We start from the raw sequence: 19,582 nt of genomic DNA on the forward strand, positions 1-19,582 counted from the left end.
CTGCCATCCCCTTGATACAGGGGAGGAGAAAATATCTCCTTCTGTTTATATGTATAAAATTAATAGCAATAATCGCTCATTTGTACAGTACTTTCCATTTCCAGAACAGATATTGTTATACAGGAATGATAGTGTTTATCCCCAAGTTGCAGAGAAGGAGACACAGAGAGGTGAAATGACTTGTCCAAGGTCAGTCACAGAGTATGTAGCCTGGAAAACTCAAGCCCCAAACTCCAAATTTTTCAACAACCCAATGGTCATTTTTCCAGATAAGGAAACTAACAGAGAGAGAGTACATGGCTAGTTTATGAGCGCTCCCCACCTACACATCCAGGGAGCCAAATTATTTGTAGGTCAGGATGAGGCATGAGGACAGGGGGAAGGGAACAGTCTCCCTTTCAGACCTGAGCATGGAGATGGAGATCACCCTGAATGAAAATGTTCCTTTTCACAGTTCAGGGAGAGAGGGGCAGAGACTTCTTGTATTACAAAATTCTGGATTTCTCAGCTGAAAGTGATGTTGGAGATGTCTATGATGTCTATGATCCATTATACCCAGGTATAATGAATGATCCCTCTTTTTTTTGTTTTGTTCTGTTTTGTTTGAGATGGAGTCTCACTCTGTTGCTCAAGCTGGAGTGCAGTGGCATGATCTCGGCTCACTGCAACCTCCACCTCTCGGGTTCAAGCAATCCTCCTGCCTTAGCCTCCCAGTAGTTGGGATTGCAGCCACATGCCACCATGCCTGGGTAATTTTTGTTTGTTTGTTTGTTAGTAGAGACAGGGTTGGCCAGGCTGGTCTCAAACTCCTGACCTCAGGAGATCCCCCTACCTCGGCCTCCTAAAGTGCTGGGATTACAGGTGTGAGCCACCACACCTGGCCTCAGTTCCCTCTTCTAAGATCTTTGATTTATCGTCCTAATTTCTGATGTAAAAAGCATGACGCCGTACACAAAATGGGCCTTCAGTGAATAAACAATACAGGACCAGGCACTGAATGCAGGTAAATGAGGAGGATCAGGGCAATAAGTCAATAGCTATTGGCACAAAGCCCCTGTGGGGGGATACAATAGGGAACGGTGGGGACTGCGGCAGGTTAGGAGAGTGTAAACCCTGTGTGAGGGGAGAAGGATTGCAGTCAATTGTTGCCATGTGGACATGCAGGCCCAGTGTTACCAATTTTTACAATTTTTGAAGGGAGGTCAGAAGAGTGAATCTCTATCAGAAATTCTAGAATTTTAGATGTGGGCACTTTAATGCACTGTATAGGCCAAACAAAATATGTCTAACAGCAAGTTTCTTTTAACAGCTTTGTTGAGGTATAGTTGACATACAAATAACTGTACATAGTTAATGTGTACAATTTGGCAATTTTGGACATATGCAAACACCCATGATATCATCACCACAATCAAGGTAATAGGCATATCCAACACTTCCCAATGCTTCCCGTGTTCCTTTGGGTTTGTTTGGGTTTTTTGTGGTAAGAACACTTAACATGAGATCATAAGCAATTTTGAAGTACACAACACCAGATTGTGAACTCTAACCACTATGCTGTACAGCACATCCCTAGGACTCATTCAACCCGCAGAACCGAAACTCTACATGCATGGAACAACTCCCTGTTTGCCTCTTCCCCTAGCTCCTGACAATTTGCTCCAAGCCCTAGGTGCTGTTGGTGGAGCCAACTGTTTTCTCTGCTGCCATGAGTTTGACAATGTCTAATATGTCATATAAGTGGAATCATGCAGTATTTGTTCATCTGTGACTGGCTTATTTCACTTACCATAATGTCCTCCAGGTTCATCGCATTGTTGCAAATGACAGGATTTCCCTCTTTTTCAAGGCTAAATAATATTCCACTATATGTCTCTACCATGTTTTCTTTACCCATTCATCTAACAGCAAGTTTCTATCCCTTGTCCATTGGTTTGACACTTGTAGTTAAGTGAATAACCCTGTTCAAAGCCTTCATGTGAAGATGGGGCAACTGAAAGAGTTAAGCCATGTTCCTAAGGTCACAAGCAATTAGGCGCAAAGCTTAAACCCCAAGTTTCCAGATTTCCAATCCAGTTCTTAAACTGTTGATCCAGGGACAAGGTTAGTGAGGGGGATTGTGTCTATGAGGACCCATTAGGTTTGGGGACACGACACCACAGAGTTTGCCATCCTGAATCCACACATTCCATCCAGCCCAGACCCGGGCCCGGGCCCAGAAGCCAGGACCCATTGTCCCACATGGGCTGAAAGGCCTCCCCCACCAAAGAGGCACAGGCGGCGGCACCTCCTGGCCTCCCTCCAACCAAAACCTTGGAAGAGTCCCTCACGCCCTCCCCTGTACCCCATCCTCAGGCCACTTAGCATGCAGCACTGTGGCACAAGCCAGCTGTCACTTAGGTACTTACAGGCAGAACCGTGGAAAAACCAAACCACTGTTATTACACTTAATAACCAGTTTCCACATCATCAACTCATTGGAGTCTGACAGGCGCTGTTAGGGTGTCAGCTCCCTCGGCCTAACAAGTCAGCACCAGCGGGGTGGGGGGGGAGCACCAAGCAGGACTGGGCGCCAGCCTCCCATGAGTTATTCCATCCCCCTCCTGCCCCACTCGGAGGACACACACCCAAGGGCAGCCAAGGCTTCCACCCGTCTCTGCCCCCACACACTCAGGAGGTTAGTGGCTGCGTTAACAGTACTCACGGTTTAGAGGAGGATCAGAACCCCAGAGAAGGGCACTCAGGGCCCTGACTGGTATTTGAACAGGAGAAAATAACCTGGCTTGGCAGAGTAGGGGCCAAGGGGTCTGAAGGAAGAGAGTCCAGGACTGGGACACCTGGTTGGATCCTAGCTCTACTGTGTGTCCCTGAGCAAGATATTCCATCTTTCCAAGCCCCTGCTTCCCCACCTGTAAGAGGTGGTACCTCAAAGCGTTCCTTGGAAGGCAAGCATAGTGCCAAGCATGGCATCCATGCCCAATAAATGGTGGGTGCCACTGAGCTATTACAGAATGAAGATGAGCAAAGGGTGGGGATCCTAAGAGGATGAGACAGGACAAGCACAGGGGCTATTAGAAAATAAGACCACTGGCCAGTTGCAGTGGTTCATACCTGTAATCCCAGCACTTTGGGAGACAGAAGCAGGCAGATCACAAGGTCAGGAGTTCGAGACCAGCCTGACCAAAATGGTGAAATCCCATCTCTACTAAAAATGCAAAAATTAGCTGGGTGTATTGGCATGTTCCTGTAATCCCAGCTACTCAGGAGGCTGAGGCAGGAGAATCGCTTGAACCCAGGAGGCAGGAGTCGCAGTGAGCCGAGATCCTGCCACTGCACTCCAGCCTGGGCAACAGAGCAAGACTCTGTCAAAAAAGAGAGAGAGAGAGAGAAAGAGAAGAAAAGACCACTGAGAAATGCTTCCAGATTGACCTAATATACTAGAGGAGGTTAGGTCTTTCAGAGCTGTCATTAAAATAGCTAATAATAATAAAGCCTAATATTATTTTCGTTGCACCACCTTTTAGAGATAACTCAGCGACGTTAAGTCACTTGCTGGAGGTAACCGGCAAGCAAGTGGTGGAACTTGGCTTGGAGGCCAAGCAAGTGAGGCTGCAGCCTGAGAACTCAGTCGTCCTTGCCCCTTCTCCCTCTCTCCTCCTTTTCCAGCCCATCCAGGTATCACAAAAGAAGATCTGCTGGGGCGGGGGGGAGCAGGAGGGGCTTGCCCAAGGTGAGGCAGGGTCTGGAGCTCCCATTGCCAGATGGTTCTGAAACAGCAAATGACCCTAGGGACTTAGGGAGCAATTCAGCGCTGGAGGCCTCTGGAATGCAGTGATCTGCCTGTTGCTCTGCCTAAGGCCACTCAAGCACCGCCTTCCAGGAGGCCCAGCCAAAGCAGCGGTTCCCACTCAGAGCCTTGGAGGACAAAGGACTAGCCCATGACCAGACCCTGGCACAAACACCTACCTGGCGGAACCTTCCTGCCGCCCACTGCCCGCGGGCCTGAGGCAGTGTGGTGCTGCCATCTTTTGGCCGCATGCTGCACTGCATCCCCACCCGCCTGGTTCAGTGGACCTGGCTGAAGACAGGGCCCCAGGTGCTCCAGCTGCCCATTCTCCTGTGCTGTAGCATCTCTGAGCCTGGACAGGCTCTACCCAGCAAGTCCTGGCAGGGCAGCCCCGCAGCCACAGAGGGGCCTTGCTGCCCTTGCAAAGGGACTGTGGGCCATGGCCCCAAGGGACCCCGGGCTGGCTGGGGTCCCCCACTCCATCCTGGGGTGTGTGCAAGGAGACAGAGCAGAGACAAAAAAAGTGGGTGAGTGGGAGAGGGCTCATCTCCAGGGACCTCAGCAGACAGTTTGCTGCCTGCTTCTGCATGAGCTGAGATTCCCAAGATGCCAGGAGCAGTTGTCTCTGAGAGGCAGAATTATGGGTGATGAAAATGATTATTACCTTGACAGTTTCATTGTGATTATTCTATTATTTTTTCTTTTTTCTTTATGCTTAATTAGAATTTCACATTTTTCTACAATGCCCAAGTCTCAAGAAATAATTTGTTTATAAACTTGTCTGAAAGTAAATTTGCTTTTAAATAAACATGATTCTAGAGGGGAAAGGGACCCTTTCTTTCACAGTTGAGAAAAATAAGCTCAGAGATAGGTGACTTGCCTGCCCAGGGTCACACCACTAGTTTGTGGCCAAGATGGACTAGAACTTCCCTCTCAGACAGGGTCTTTCTCCTTTGAGAATGAGCTGAGCCATGGCCAGGCGCAGTGGCTCACATCTGTAATCCTAGCACTTTGGGAGGCCGAGGTGGGTGGATCATGAAGTCAGGAGTTCAAGACCAGCCTGACCAACATGCCTCTACTAAAAATACAAAAAATTAGCAGGGTGTAGTGGTGCACGCCTGTAATCCTAGCTACTCAGGAGGCTGAGGCAGGAGAATCACTTGAACCTGGGAGGCGGAGGTTGCAGTCAGCCAAGATAGTGCCACTGCACTCCAGCCTGGGCAACGAGAGCAAGACTCCATCTCAAAAAAAAAAAAGAGTGAGCTAGGCCTTTCCCTGACCCTCTAGCTAGGGAAAGATCCCCTCTTTGTCACCCATGGTATCTGTTTTTCTGTTTACTCCCTGTCTCTCTTATACAAGCTTCACAGGGGCAGGAACTTTAGCCATTTTGTTCACTAAGGTATTCCCTGTGTCCATTATAGTACCTGGCATGTGGCAGACACTCCATAAATACATGTTGAATCAATGCATGGAATTAGTGAGGGAAGGCTCCCTGGAGGAGGTGAGTCATACATCCATTTTTGAAAAGGCACTTATAACGGATCAACAGAGAAGATGAGAAGCATTCCTAGGAGCAGCAGGATGGCCTAGACCTGGCACACAGGAAGTATGTGTTCCCAAATACTTGTAGGGGAGGGGAGAATGCAGAGTGGTACAGATTGTCCCCTATACCTATAGGGGCCTGAGGTAGGATCTCATCCCTGACCCTGATTCCTTACCTTGTCTTGGGAATCTGGGAAGAAGCCAAAAAGAATCCATCTAAGGGGCCAGGAAAGACACTCAGAGCTGAAGCCTCCATCAGCCTAACTGGATCTGATGAGGTCTGGCTGGGCCTGGTTGGACCTGCCCATCCTGGGTGGACAGATGGGGCCTGGCTGGGCTGGGCAGCGTCTGAGCCTGGCTGAGCTGGGAACCCCCTTCTTACTCCCGTATTTAGGAGACTAGTACCCGTCATGCCAGCCTGATCTCTCAGAGTTCTAGTCTAGAGACATAAGGGGGTGGGGGTCGGGCAGCAGAAATACTGAGGCCAAGGGGAAAATGTGAGGGGGTCCAAATATATGCATGGTCTTGTTTCTAGGGTCTTTCAGAATATCACTATTACTTTAGGAACATAAAGATGCATTAAGATGTCATGATCATGTTGAGATATGGAAGCCATTTAGTATGTTTAGGTGCAGATATGCAAGTCTGAGAAAAAATGGAAAATTTCAGCAGGGGGGAATGAACATTTCTGAATGGAAAAAAAAATTCTTCTCTTAATTTTTCTGGAAAAGTTTCTCAAAAGGTTCTTGGGAAAAGGTTTACTTCTCCCAGAATGGTGCATTGTCTGTCTGACAATAAGGCCAGAAGCCCGGTGTACCTCCCTCCAACCCCAATCAGAAAGGAAACACACATTTGCTGAGCACCTGCTGTATGCCAGGCTCTGGGCTGGGCTCTCTGAGAGCATTGCCTGGTGTGATGGAAATAGATCCACCTGTAGATGGAAGCACAGGCGGCCGCAGGAGCCCTGGGTGGCCCCACAGTGTTCTCCTTGACACCTGGGGGTGTCTCTCAGCCTCAGCCTCTGCCTGTCCAGGCTTCGTCTGACACACAGAATGTGGGGTTCCAGTCTGTCCTTAGGCCTGGCATATACTTGGAAAGTGGGGAGCACATGCCAGCATGGGGTCCTGCCCTCTCCCCTCCCTGAAGCACTTCATGCCCAGCCCTAAACAGAGCTCAGCCCCACATCAGGCTTCAGACTTTCAATTTCTTCCTACAAAGCTATTCAGCACCAAAACCTAAAGACACAGGGATGGGGTGTTGATGAGCCCCACCCAGGGAACTGGAGCTGGGCTAATTCTTTGTTGTTTGTGAGTTAGAAACAAGAATTCAGAGAGGAAGAGGACAAAGACAGAATGCTAGAGCGCAGGTCAGAGAAAGAGACTCAGAAACAGAGAGGAGGGAACTGAGAGAGACAGAAAAAGAAAGATGGGGAAAGGAGAATAGAAGACAAAGAGAGAGAGAGAAACCCGGGGAGGAGGTTACAAAGCATGGAGGGGAAGAGAGAGGGACAAAGGATAGACCAGCCATTAGGGGGCCAGGGAGAAGACAGACGGGGGTGGGGGGAAGATGATCTATCTTTCCCCGCTGCCCACCCTCCAGGCCCCCCTCAACCCTCCCTGGAGGAACCACTCAGAAATGGGAGGCGGAAAGAGGGAGGGAGATAGGCAAAGTCACCAGGTAACCTTGGAGACGAGAGCCAGGGAGATGGGCGCCGGGAGATGGGCAGGGAGGGGCGCTGGGAGATGGGCAGGGAGGGGCACTGGGAGATGGTCGCCAGGAGTTGGGCTCAGGGAGGGGCATGGCAGGGGGTGGGGGTGCAGGCAGGAGACCAGCAACAGGTCCCACCACCTGGGGAGGGGCGGGGGGGGGACAGAGGCCAAGGAGGGTGACTCAGATGAGCTGGGGGAGGGAGAGGGACAAAAGGTTCCAGGAACAAACCTAAAGAGGCACGAGAAGTCAGAATAGAGAGATTTTACTGAGAATCAGTTTAGGGGAGAAGAAGCAGGGAGTCTGGGAGCTACGATAAGAGAAATTGGGGTGAGGGGGGTCAAGAGGGGTGGGCAGCGGCAATGCAGCCAAGAGGAGCTAGGCCACAAGGCCGTGCTGAAGGGGTCAGGAGCTGGGCCAGTGGCTCTGGACAATGAGACACAGGCGGGAAACAGTTACAGCCGACTGGCTGGGGAGCCGAGTTTCTGATCCTTTCCCTGAGACCTGCTAAAGGCAGTGAATCTCAGCTGTCTGGCCAGGGAGACCATTCCAATCACTTAGGTCCCAAATCCTGAGTCATGCTGTGTGGCAGGTGCTTTGATGTGCACTCTGGGGGACATGGGAACCATTGACAAACATATTCCTGAAGACACTCATGGGTTAATAGGGGAAACGAGGTGTGTATACAAACAAAGACAAGAGGACAGGGACAGGGAGGGACTCCCGGATCACTCACTGCCAGCCAGGGGCCCATTAGAGGGAGCCTCCCCCAAGGGGCCATGCCTGAACCAGGTCCTGAAGACAGGGCAGTGCTGAGACCAGGGGAAGGCTCATCAGGCAGGGGGCGCAGGCAAGACAGAGAAGCCCAGGGTGAGCCCAGGTCTGCCAGGGGCTAGTGTGGGGCCCAGGACAAGTCACCTAACTTTTCTGATCCTGTCTTTCCCCACCTTGCAGAATTTCTTAAGGATTATTAATTGAGCACATAGCAGGTTCTCAATTAAGGGTAACTATCATTGTTATAAAGAGTAAGTAGAAAACAGTGAGCTAGAACAAAAGGAAGTGGTTAGAAATGGACTGGAAAGGGGATATCCTCACCTCCCATGATCAGAAGCACTATGAGCCAGTCAGGAGGTACTATCCCCAAAGATCCTTTGGTAGAGCCCTGGTTGGTGTCTGGTTAAGAGCTGAGTGGCTTACCATTTGCCAGCCAAAAAGAACAGTTGAGAGTATGTTGGTTTTAGAATGTGTCCGCAATTTTTTTTTTTTTAATTTTTTTCAAAAAAAAAAAAAAAAAAAAGGCCTGATTCCCCTCCACTTGAATGTGACCAGACTTAGTGACTCACTTCAAATTAAAAGAATTGTTCAAAGTTACAAGGTGACTTCTGAAACTAGCTCATAAAAGACATTGCTGCTTTCTTCTTAAGCTCTGTCTCTCTCTTGGATCACCCATTCTAGGGAAAGCCATGCCCTGGAGACACTCAAGCAGCCCTGTAGAGAGGTCCACAGGGCAAAGAACAGCAGCTTCCTGCCAGTAGCCAGGAGGCCTTGTGAGCCATGCAAGTAAATCATCTTGGAAGTGGATCTCACAACCACAGTCAAGCCTTCAGATGAGATGGCAGCCCCAGCCAACCTCTTGACTACAACTTCATGATAGACCTCATGCCAGAAACATCTAGCTAAGCCACTCTCAAGCTCCTGATTCACAGAAACTATATGAGATCATCCATGTTTGCTGTCTTAAGCTGCTGAGTGCTGGGATCATTTATTACAGTAGATAACTAAGATGGGGGCCTGTGACTACGTTTGGAGCCACAACCCCCAATAGGGCATCAAACCCACAGCAGTGACCCAGTCAGTACCCATGGCAGTGGGTGGGGTGGGGTGAGGAGATGAGACACAGGGATCCAGGCAGGGCATCAACAGGTCCTGCCATAGCCAGAGCTCCAAATGAAACTCAAAGCGGGCCTGACTCTGTAGGGCATGGGCAGGTTCTGGGTTGTTCAGTATTTCTAGGAAAGACTGGCGAGATTGAGTTGGTCATCCTTGTTCCTGGTCCCACCTACACAGACACAGCTATGTGGCTCAGCTAGGGCAGCAAGCAGGTCAAGGTAGAAGTGAGCACTGGAGGTATTTACCTCACCTGGCTTCAAATTCCTGTCTTTCACTTATTATCTGGGTTCTCCTGCACAAGTGATCTTAACCCTCTTTGCCTCACTTTCTCATCTGTGAAATGGTGATAATAAACCCTGCTTTGTGGGGTAATATTCTCATGGTGCACCAGAGCTTCATTACCCCCAAATCAGATGATGAAATAAATATCCAGCATCACACAGAGTCGGAGCTCCTTAAGTTTTGGTACCACCCAGCTCTTGGAGCCAAGAGAACAGGGTTAGCTGTGGAGCTCCTGTTTTTCTTTGCCTTCTGACCCACATGTGGCCCACATTCCTAAGGACAGAATTAATTTGTACTGAAGCTTAAAAGGAAGTTTTTTTTAAAGCACACTGGTTATTTCTGATTCATATCCATCTTCCAACTTGTTTGCAGAGTAAATCTTGGCCTTGACCTCATTCCATTCTCATCACAAACTAGTCGCTCACTGAGGCACGTTTGCTTTGCTTACCTAACCCTCAGTCTCCTCGTCTGTGAAATAGGGCTCGTAACTGTACCAGATCCATTTGGTTGCTGTGTTGGGTTAAATGAGGTCTCAGGGGAATGGGCCTAGTAGGCCCTCCTCAAATGCTCAGGACAACTATGGCAATGACAATTTCACCAGGGCCTGCAACACTAAATATGCTCTTGTAGCACAGAATGTAAACAACTTAAGGATCCCAACTTCTTCTATACAAGGAAGTCTGTGCTCTTTTTGGGCCTTATCCTTGAATAATTAACTGTTGGAAACCCCAGGAAATTCTGACACGAGGCAAGAATTTGTCTTCTACCCTGAACACTTGCTGCATCATTCTGTCCACTGTTCACCTCTGCACCCACTAGTATACCTCCCACATCAGTGTCCACTGCATGTAGGGGAAGAAACTATGGGATGGATGAATGGATGGACAAATAGATGGATGGACAAATGGATGAATGGGTAGACAGATAAGTGGGTGCCTGGATGTGGGGATAAATGTGTGAGTAGATGAGTGGATGTGGATAGATGGATGAGTGGATGGGTGAATAGATGGGTTAGTAGGTGGATGGGTGGGTGAATGAGTTGGGATGGAAGGATGGATGGATGAATAGGTGGGTTGCTTAGTAGATGGATGGATGGGTGGATCAATAGATGGGTGGGTGGGTGATGGATGGATGTGTGGGTAGATGAGTGGATGCAGATAGATGGATTGGGTAGGTGGGCAAACAGATGGGCGAGCAGGCTGATGGGTGGGTGAGTTGAAATGCAAGGATGAAAGGATGGAAGGATGGATGTAAGCGTCATTTCAGGCTGTCCTTCACTCCAGGCCCCATGCCAGACCTCACCCTAGTTCTTCCTTGGGGCTCAGTACGTACAGACAGAATTCCCCTCCTCCAGGGAGAGAGGAGAGAGAGAGAAACATCAACCATCCCACAATTTGTTTTCAATTTTAATTATACACATTTCTGATGCATTCATCAACTTCCCCTATTAAGGCTGCCATAGTACCATCTCTGCCCCAGGGTGTGCCAAGGGAAAATGGGCTGTTCTCTCCAGAAGGGAGGGATAGAGGTGTCCTAGCTAGGTCTAGAAGCCTGTGTTCTTCAGGGCTCAGGGGGTCCAGCAGCCAGAGGCAAAGACATAGCCAGCAAGGCTGGCTTCTTCTACCATGTCCTGACCCCTGGAAAGTCTTAGGATTCTCTGCGATGAGGATAAAGAAGACTCTCCCCCAGCCAACATCAGCACCCCACCCCAGAGATGCCCAGAGAGGAAATGGCTGGTGAGTGGCTGGGAGATTATTTTGATGTCATGGAAAGAGTCCTACACTTGGACTGAAGATTCAGCTCTGACACCTACTGACCATGTAATCTTGGACAAGCCAAATGACTTCTTTGAACTTCATTTTGGTGAGGAGGTTAGATCAGATGATCTCATAAGATCCTACCATCTCTCAAGAGTCATTAAGTCCAGAAGATCAGCACCAAGGTCATTGAGGAACTCTTGATCTGGACACAGGGATCAAAGCAGGAGAGTTCTTCTTAGTAGCTAGCCACCTGGTGGCCTGGATGAGTCAGGGAAGCCTCCCAGTTCCCCCTCAAGACTATGACTGTTGCCAGGAAGGACATCCTAGCACAGCCTGGAGTCTCCACACCAAGGCTGGGGTTGGCAAGGAGGCCGTAGCAGTGCCAGAAACCTCTGAGCATGCCACACACCCTGTCCTCTGCAGAGGCAGCTGCCTTGTAAGGAGTCAGTGCCCTTCTAGCCCCAAAGGTTCCAGGAGATGGAGAGTTAGAACCACTGCCTAGTGCCCAATGAGGGGCTCATGGCCACAACCACCCTATACCAAGTCCTTAGGAGCCAGGTAGAAGCTCCAGCCACAGGCAGGACCAAGCTTCCTACCCTGCTCTAGCCTCCACCTTGAACTCTGAGCCCCAGTCTCCCTGCTGTGAGTGCTATATGGCAAGCCCAGACTGCCCTGGCAAGGACATGGAGCCAGGCCAGGTCCCCAACATGGATGGCAACTCATGCTGCTTCAGATTCACCAGGCCAGACTCCATCAATCACAAGACAGATCTCTCTGGAGCTCGGCCTCAGCTGCTCCAAAGCCAAGCCTGGGAAGAGGGAAGGGTGATAGGAACGGCCAGCCCTCACGTTCTGCCAAGCCCAGGGAAGAAGTGAAGAGGGCTGGCATTATACAAGTACTTTCCTGGAGACAGTGTCTATTAGAAGCCTTTGCATCCCTCTGGGTTCCAACCCAGCCGTGTCACCCTGCGGCCAAGAGCATCCCTGGCCCCTGGCTCCAGCCAGTTCCAAAGTCAACTCATTCTTCAAGTAAAAGCACTGAGCCCAGGAAGGGGAAACGGCTTGCTCACATAGCAGCAATAGAGAGAAGGGAGCTATCCACGGTTGTGCTGACCTGTGGATCCAAGGTAAAGGAATGGCAGTACCAGCTCGAGGACCAGCATCAGACTCCTCCTTGGGTTTGGCCAACCCCCATGGGAGGGTCTCTAGGCAGACAAGAGACAGAGGCCTGAGGCACACCTGGCTTGAAGACTGGCTCCACCTGTCCTCATCATGTCCCTGCCACTAACCTGCTGCATGAGTGGCCCTGAGAGACCCAGCCCCACTGTGTCTGTGGTTCCACTTTTGCCCAACATCCTTCTTGGCTCAGGGCTTCTTGGGAGGTCCATATGAGCAAATGCCCTGCATCACCCGCAGATGCCAGAGCTGCAAAGAGACCTGGACAACATCCATCCCAACCTCCTGCTTTTGCAAGTGTAGAAGAGGCTCAGATAAGTTATGTGGCTTTTCCAAGGTCACACATTATGTCCTGCAAAAACGTGAATTAAAACACTCATCACTGCACAAATATAAGGAATAATATTAATAGAAACAATGTTTATATAGCAGATATTTGCATCCGTGATTATGATAAGTTACAGACTCTCCCTCTGAGAAACACGCATGCATCAACGTGCAGGCTGCTCATGTGATAGGAGGAGGTTGGCTCCTGAAGCCCATTCATGGATTAGCCTGTGGTCAAGGATTCCAGCTCTGTCACTTGGACAACTTACCTAACTCTCTGTGCCTCATTTCTTCAACAACCAAAAGTAATAATAATAGTACATGCCTCATGGTTGTCTGGAGGATATATTGAGTTTGCAACATACCTGGAACAAAGCCTGGCATATAATAAATGCTAAATGAATGTTTGCTATTATTACTCCCTGAAGACACTCTTGGCACCCAAGGAGCCCCAGATGCCACAGCAGCCTTCCTCCCAAGGGGCCTTTCAAATGTCCAGGTGTACTTGCTCAGGTTTCCCCAAACTTCCAGCTTCACCTGGGCTGGGTCAGCAAACTGAGATGAAGATCCCACCAACCCCTGCCTCCCACCACCACCAGGCAAACGACCCTGACTCAAGCCTTGGTCAACCCGCACCTGCCCACTGCCCACCTGGACAGCCACTGGCCGAAGTTCCAGGAAGCCGCCTCTTCCCTTCACCCTCCCCTGCCCTTCCCACTGCCCAGGAATCAATGCAATCCCCTAAAAGCTCATAACTTGGAGGTAATTATAAGAAGCATCAATTACCCAGCAATGTGGATTTCATGAATTCAATTAATTTGCATGGCAATCGATACGGGCAGGTTCGCTGGGGTCCCCAGGGGAAGTTAGGACATTGTTCTGCACGCTATTGATTTTACAATGTAAAACAAAACCTCTCTCCTCGAATACATAGATGCCCATTCAGCCATATTAACTTTCAGATCATTTATTTTTGTATGTCTTTCAACTCTATTTGTTGCTATCACACAAATGCAGAGTATTACATTGTAGGGAATAATTGAATCAATACAGTGATGCTACACCAGACCTCCCCTACTCAAGGAAGAAGAGCAGTTTGCTGACCAGCTCTTCTGCACCCTGCCTTCCCCAGCCAGCTGTCCATCCTCACACCCACCCCAAACTCTCCCACTCCCAAGCAGGCCACTCCCCTAACCCTAAGTCTCTCACTCTGTCTGATGTATACATTCAGGATAGACTTAAAGTGCAGCTGGAGAAATGTGGTTAGACAATTGGAAGAACTTTTCTGTCAGTGAATGGAAGCTCAAGGAGAGATGGAAGGAATTGAGGGCTTCCCTTTTTGGGAGGGTCTTTGGAACCAAAAAGATTACAGCCTGATGGGGGCCTAAGTCGATGACCTCTCAGGGATCCTGGACAGGGGGGAGTGCTTCTTTTCCTTCCCTAGAAGCATTGAGACTGAAGAGACAGCATTTTCTGAACATTAACCCATCTCATCTCTTGAAGAAGGCAAGTTTAATAAGAGGAGTGATTATCAAAAAAACGGGCTACCAGCCTCAGCCTCCCATGCCTCCAGCTCAGGTGCACCCAGCCCTGCTGTGTTCTTGAATCCTGCCCCCTCCACACCCAGCCAGCCAGCTCCCCGGGTCCTCTTTGAGGCCAGGCTATGCTCTGAGCAGCACCTGAGACTCCTGCACACCCTACAAACACAGACACAGTCAAGACAAGGCTGGGGCCAACCAACCCAGCCATACCCCCAGGAGAGCGGGGACTACTTCCTGCCCCACAAAGCCCCTACTCAGCACACCACCCTCCACTCCCCGTGTCTAGAGAAGGAGAGAAGCTTTTTTAATTTGCCTCTGCCCCCCGCCCTCTGTCAGGATATTAGACAGCTAAACAGCTCGGCGCCTGTTTCCTTCAGATAACCAGCTCCTGACGAGCCCCCTAATTGTCCCCAGAATCTCAGCGCCAGTGTACAGAGTAGGTCATTTAACCAACAGTACACACAACTAAATAAAAATCCATTTTCCAAGAGAAAATTCTATTCTTATCAGAGTTTTGCAAGAGGGTTGCAAGCGGCCCATGTTAATTGAAGCTTTGATGTTTGTAGGAGGAGGCCTCTAATCAACGCCACAAAGGAGGCTGATTCACAGTAGTGTGCCCCTCAGCCGAGAAGCAAAGTCCGGGGAGCTGGTGATGGGGGACATGGGGTGCAGAGGGCTGGACAAGGACAGAAAGTGCAGGCTAGCTACCGGACACCACAGGGTCCCAGCCATTGCCTCAGGCCCAGAGCCAGGCACAGAGATGTCAGGGAAGCAGGTGGCTGTGTCAGGAAGGTCAGCAAGGCTGGAGGTGAGCAGGACCCAGTGTCAGACAAGCCTGGTGATTTGCTCACTGTGTGGCCTTAGGCAAGTCGCTTGACATTGCTGAGCCTCAGTTTCTCCCCTGGATGACTGTAATCCTCTTTACCTATCCTCAAAAGCCACTTGATGATGATCAAATCAAAATAAAGGCACAGAAAGTGAGTTTCATTTTTTAGTATGTCCTACCTAGGCTACCTGCTAACCACTTTACAAGTGGCTTAGTGTCGTGCATCTGATGCACATCCTGCCTTCTGCTAGCTGCTTTGTAATTGTCCTCATCTCATTCATCTTCAAGGTCTTAGCCCATTTTGCATATAGGGAAACTGAGGCTTATAGTGGCTATATGTCTGGCTCAAAACTTCACAGTAGAAAGTGGCAGAGCTGGGACTCAAAACCTGCTCTCTTCAACTCCAAACAGAATCCAAACAGTTTCCTCTTACCTGAGCTGCTTCTCCTAAAACAAGGTAGGAAGGATCCAGACCTCTTAAGCCTATCTCCCCACTCCCTGTCCCTTAATCTTCACACACACACACACACACACACACACACACACACACACACACACACACACACAGAGTCATTTCCTTTGCTCCTCACACCAGAGCAGGCAGGTAGGCACCCAGAAACAAGAAAACAGGCCTTGGGGGAATTTGTATGGGTTAATGAGCTCTTATTCTTCATAAAGTCGTCTGCCAGGACCATAACAAACTCTCAAGGACTGGCAGTCCCAGCACTGTGATAATGGTAGTGGTGATGATGGTTTTCATACCAAGCACACAAGAACTGCTCAAAAGAGACAATTAACAATAGCCATAAAATCATTAGCATCCTTGTTTTCTAGATGCATAAACTAACGGGAGCTCAGAGGATTTGGGTGAGTCCCCCTGACCACAGCCAGTGAGCATCAGTGTCAAGACGCCTTGAATCCTGGGCTTCAGTTGCAAAGTTATAACCAGTCCACTGTGCTCCCGTGACCCAGTGCTTTATAAAGATCCTTGCAGGTCAGGAAGAAGGGGAATCTAAACATAGGCCTGCCCGGCACCCTGGGAGCAAATCCTGGTCCTGAGCACCAGGCATGGGAAGGAAGTGTCTTCAGAAGGAAAAGGAGAACAAGTGGACGAATTTGCCAGGCCAGATTAGGCTAGAAAGAGTTTACACTCCATATTCAACATGTATTCACCTGTGAGCTGCCAGTTCTGTGCCAGGGCTTGTGGGCTCAGAGACACAACTACACATGGACGAGAGGCTTGCATTTCCATGGGAGCCATCTAAAGCCAGGGGAGCTTTGGCAGAGGTCTGCTTGGGCTCTCCGGGAAGAGGAGGTAAGTTTCAGCTGCCATTTCCAGGATGGTTGCGGGTGTCTGGGCCAGGAATTGAGGAGTGAGAGGTTCTCCAGGATATTTCACACCCATGGCCACATTTGGTGACTTTACCAGCTGAGATCAACCAACAATGAGGAAACCAAGGCCCAGAGAGCTCCAGTGACTTGTTCAAGATCCCAGGACCTGCAGGGAGTTGAAGTGATATTCAACCCCAGATCTTTGGACTCTGACTACAGTGTCTTTCCCACTATGTCAAGCCAGTAGGGGATGGATGCAAAATGCCAAGTGGCTAACTCAAAATCAGGCATTAAAAGCAGGTGTCAGGAAATGGGCACTGGGCAGAGCCCACTGAGCTGGCCTTCCCCACAGGGCACCAGGGCCACGATCTCCAGCAGACAGTCCCTATGCCCAGTGATGTCTGCAGAGCATCTGCAACAGCTGGATCCAAAAGGAGTAGGGCTTGGGGAAGGGAGGGAGTATGGAGAGATCACCTCAGGGTGAGTGGAGCAATTTTTTTTTTTTTTTTTTTTTTGAAACGGAGTCTCACTCTGTTCCCCAGGCTGGAGTGCAGTGGCACAATCTCAGTTCACTGCAACCTCTGCCTCCTGGGTTCGAGAAATTCTTCTACTTCAGCCTCCCGAGTAGCTGTGCACCACCACGCCCAGCTAGTTTTCTGTATTTTTAGTAGAGATGGAGTTTCATCACGTTGGCCAGGCTGGTCTCCAACCCCTGACCTCAAGTGATTCACCTGCCTTGGCCTCCCCAAGTGCTGGGATTACAGGTGTGGCCCACCATGCCCGGCCAAGCAGAGAAATTTCTACCCTGGATACCAACCTCTAGCTTCTGCCTGCTCGAGAGCTGTGGAGCCTGAGGAGAAATGATGGTGAGGTTCAGAGGACCAGTTACTGTTATGAGTCAAGGCCAACGTGAATGGGATGTGTTAGGACCAGCAAGCCTTCTATTCCTTTACCATCTCCACCAATTCCATTTGCTGTAACAGCAGCAGGGCTTTTTGCTATGAGCTGGCATACCATGAGTTAAAGTTTAACAAGCATTTAGGAAAAATGCTGTATAAAAACAGGAGGTCACAACCTGAGTCTCCTGATCATGAAATCAGCTCCTGTGGAAGCCTAGGTTGCTGGAAGTCTCCTAATTCGTCTTCTAACCCCAAATCTCTGTCCTATCCACTCTGTTCTCCACTCAAGCCAGCCAGAGAGATGATGTTAAGGCAAAATCTGGTCATGTCACTCCCCACTTAAACCCCCCCCAGCACAGGCTGGGCACAGTGGCTCACACATGTAATTCTAGTACTTTGGAAAGCCGAGGTGAGCAGATCACTAGGTCAGGAGTTCGAGACCAGCCTAGTAAATATGGTGAAATCCCATCTCTACTAAAATGGAAAAAAATTAGCCAGGTGTGGTGGTGCACAACTGTAATCCCAGCTACTCGGGAAGCTGAGGCAGAAGAATCGCTTGAACCCAGGAGGCAGAGGTTGCAGTGAGCCAAGATCATGCCGCTGCACTCCAGCCTGGGCAACAGAGCAAGACTCCATCTGTAAAAAAAAAAAAAAAAAAACCTCACCAGCACTTCCTCACTGGCCTGGGGACAAAGTCCAAAATCCAAAGATTGTGCTGACAGATAGATAAGACCTTTCTCTTTTCCTCCTGCATGCCCTTCTAGGAGTCTTGCAAGCCCCTCCTCATATGCATGATCCTACAGACAGTGCCTAGCCTGTACAGCCCCATAACACACATGCTGTCCCTCATCCTATAATACCCCACCACCACTGCATCCATCCCATGTGTGATGGGTTGTATTAATGACCACTGTTCCGAAGAGCTGAGTGTGTGTGTTATCCCACTGAAGTGGAATATATGTAATATATTTCCCAGCCTTTTAACCTTGGGTACAGACATACAACTTGCTACTTGCTTTGGCCAATGGAATGTTAGAAGAAATGTGATTGGGCTTTCTCTCTTCTCCTTTCTCTGTCACCATTAGAGAATCATGCCAAGCTAGCCTGCTGGTTCCAGAGAGGGAAAGAGGCTCATGGAGCAGATTTGCCTGATCAGGCCCAGCCAAGATCAGCAGACCCTCAACCAACGCATAGACACAGATAAACTGTATTGTTATTTGCCACTGAGAGATGGTAGGTATTTGTTACACAGCATATTGTAGCAGAAGCTAACTGATAAATCATTTTAACTTTAATAAGTTCTATCCACTCATTAGATCTCAGCTGAGGTAGATGTCATGTGTTCTTAGAAATCTAACCTGAGCTCCTTACCTCTTCCACAGGTCAGCACTGGGGGCTCCCATGGTACCTAGCATTAACACTTACTGCAGTACATAGCATGTACTGGTTAAAATTGCTATTTCACTTTCCTGTTTCCCTTACCCATCCTGAGCTTCTTGAGGTCAAGGGTTGTATGTTATTCATGATTTCTGACATAGAGAAATTCAATGACTATTTGGTGAAGGAATGAATGCAGAACTGGACTTTTCTAAGGGGTAGAAGCAAAGAGGACCTTTCACTTTTCCACCCCAGCCCACCACCATCATCATGAAAAATGCCCGAAGTGGGACGAAAGCTCAAGCGAGTTCTCTGCACTTCCCGCCAGCCTCTGGCACACACACTCACACACTTGAATCCGACAGTTAGCCAGGCTGCACCTCCCTGCCGCCCGCTTGCTTGGTGACGAAGCGTTTTTTTGAGCCACTTTGCTCCATCTTTCTGCAATATCCTCCAGCAAATCAAGCATCCCCTTCTTGGGATGTTTTCAATCTGTTTTATGTTGATTTTAATTAAAGAATTCGAAACTGAACAAACAGTTCCTAGCAGGTGGCCATACGAGTGTGAAATAAGCAAACTGTTTTATCTGCCACAAACTCTGCTAGTAAATTTCTTCAAATTAATCCCAGCCTCTGAGAGTCTGCTGATTCCAAGGAGAAAGCTAAGCAATCCTAGCCTCCAAATATTTGCTTTTGTTACAGTTCCTGAAGCCAACAACTGGTGGTGTCCATCTTTCTCCACGCTCACCCATCTTGTCTCCCAGTCCCATCTCTGGCACTCTGTTGGTCCAATCTATCTGCCCAGAGCAAGGCTCATATGGCCACATCACTGGGCTCCACAGCCAGAACTCCAGTAGGGTGGTCAGATGACCAGGGAGACTACTTAGCCCAGTATATCTGCAGTATATTGTCATTTTATACATAGTATATTCTATATTATATTCCATATGCAGAATATATTGCATAGTCTACATGTGGTATAAATATACATTATCCTACATAGGTAATGTGTTGTGTGCATCCACACATAAGAAAAAAAAGACTGGAAGGATATAAACTAAAATGTTAACAATGGCGGTCTCTCTAGGCATCAGGAATATAATTGATATCTTTCTTTCCCCTTTTTTTTTTTTTTTTT

The 19,582-nt window shown here is 49.0% G+C and overlaps 1 long non-coding RNA gene across 1 annotated transcript in view; it reads left to right on the forward strand.

Annotated features, from left to right (window-relative positions):
- The first annotated feature begins 884 nt into the window (after nucleotides 1–884).
- LOC108300498 overlaps nucleotides 885–19,582 on the forward strand; it is a 19,732-nt gene continuing 1,034 nt past the window's right edge. Inside the window, exons 1-2 of the long non-coding RNA XR_001823457.1 lie at nucleotides 885–1,003; nucleotides 15,672–15,831. This is a non-coding gene — a long non-coding RNA (uncharacterized LOC108300498). The remainder of the gene's footprint in view (nucleotides 1,004–15,671; nucleotides 15,832–19,582) is intronic.

Source organism: Cebus imitator, unplaced genomic scaffold (assembly GCF_001604975.1).
Source record: "Cebus imitator isolate Cc_AM_T3 unplaced genomic scaffold, Cebus_imitator-1.0 Scaffold28, whole genome shotgun sequence".
NCBI lineage: Eukaryota > Metazoa > Chordata > Mammalia > Primates > Cebidae > Cebus > Cebus imitator.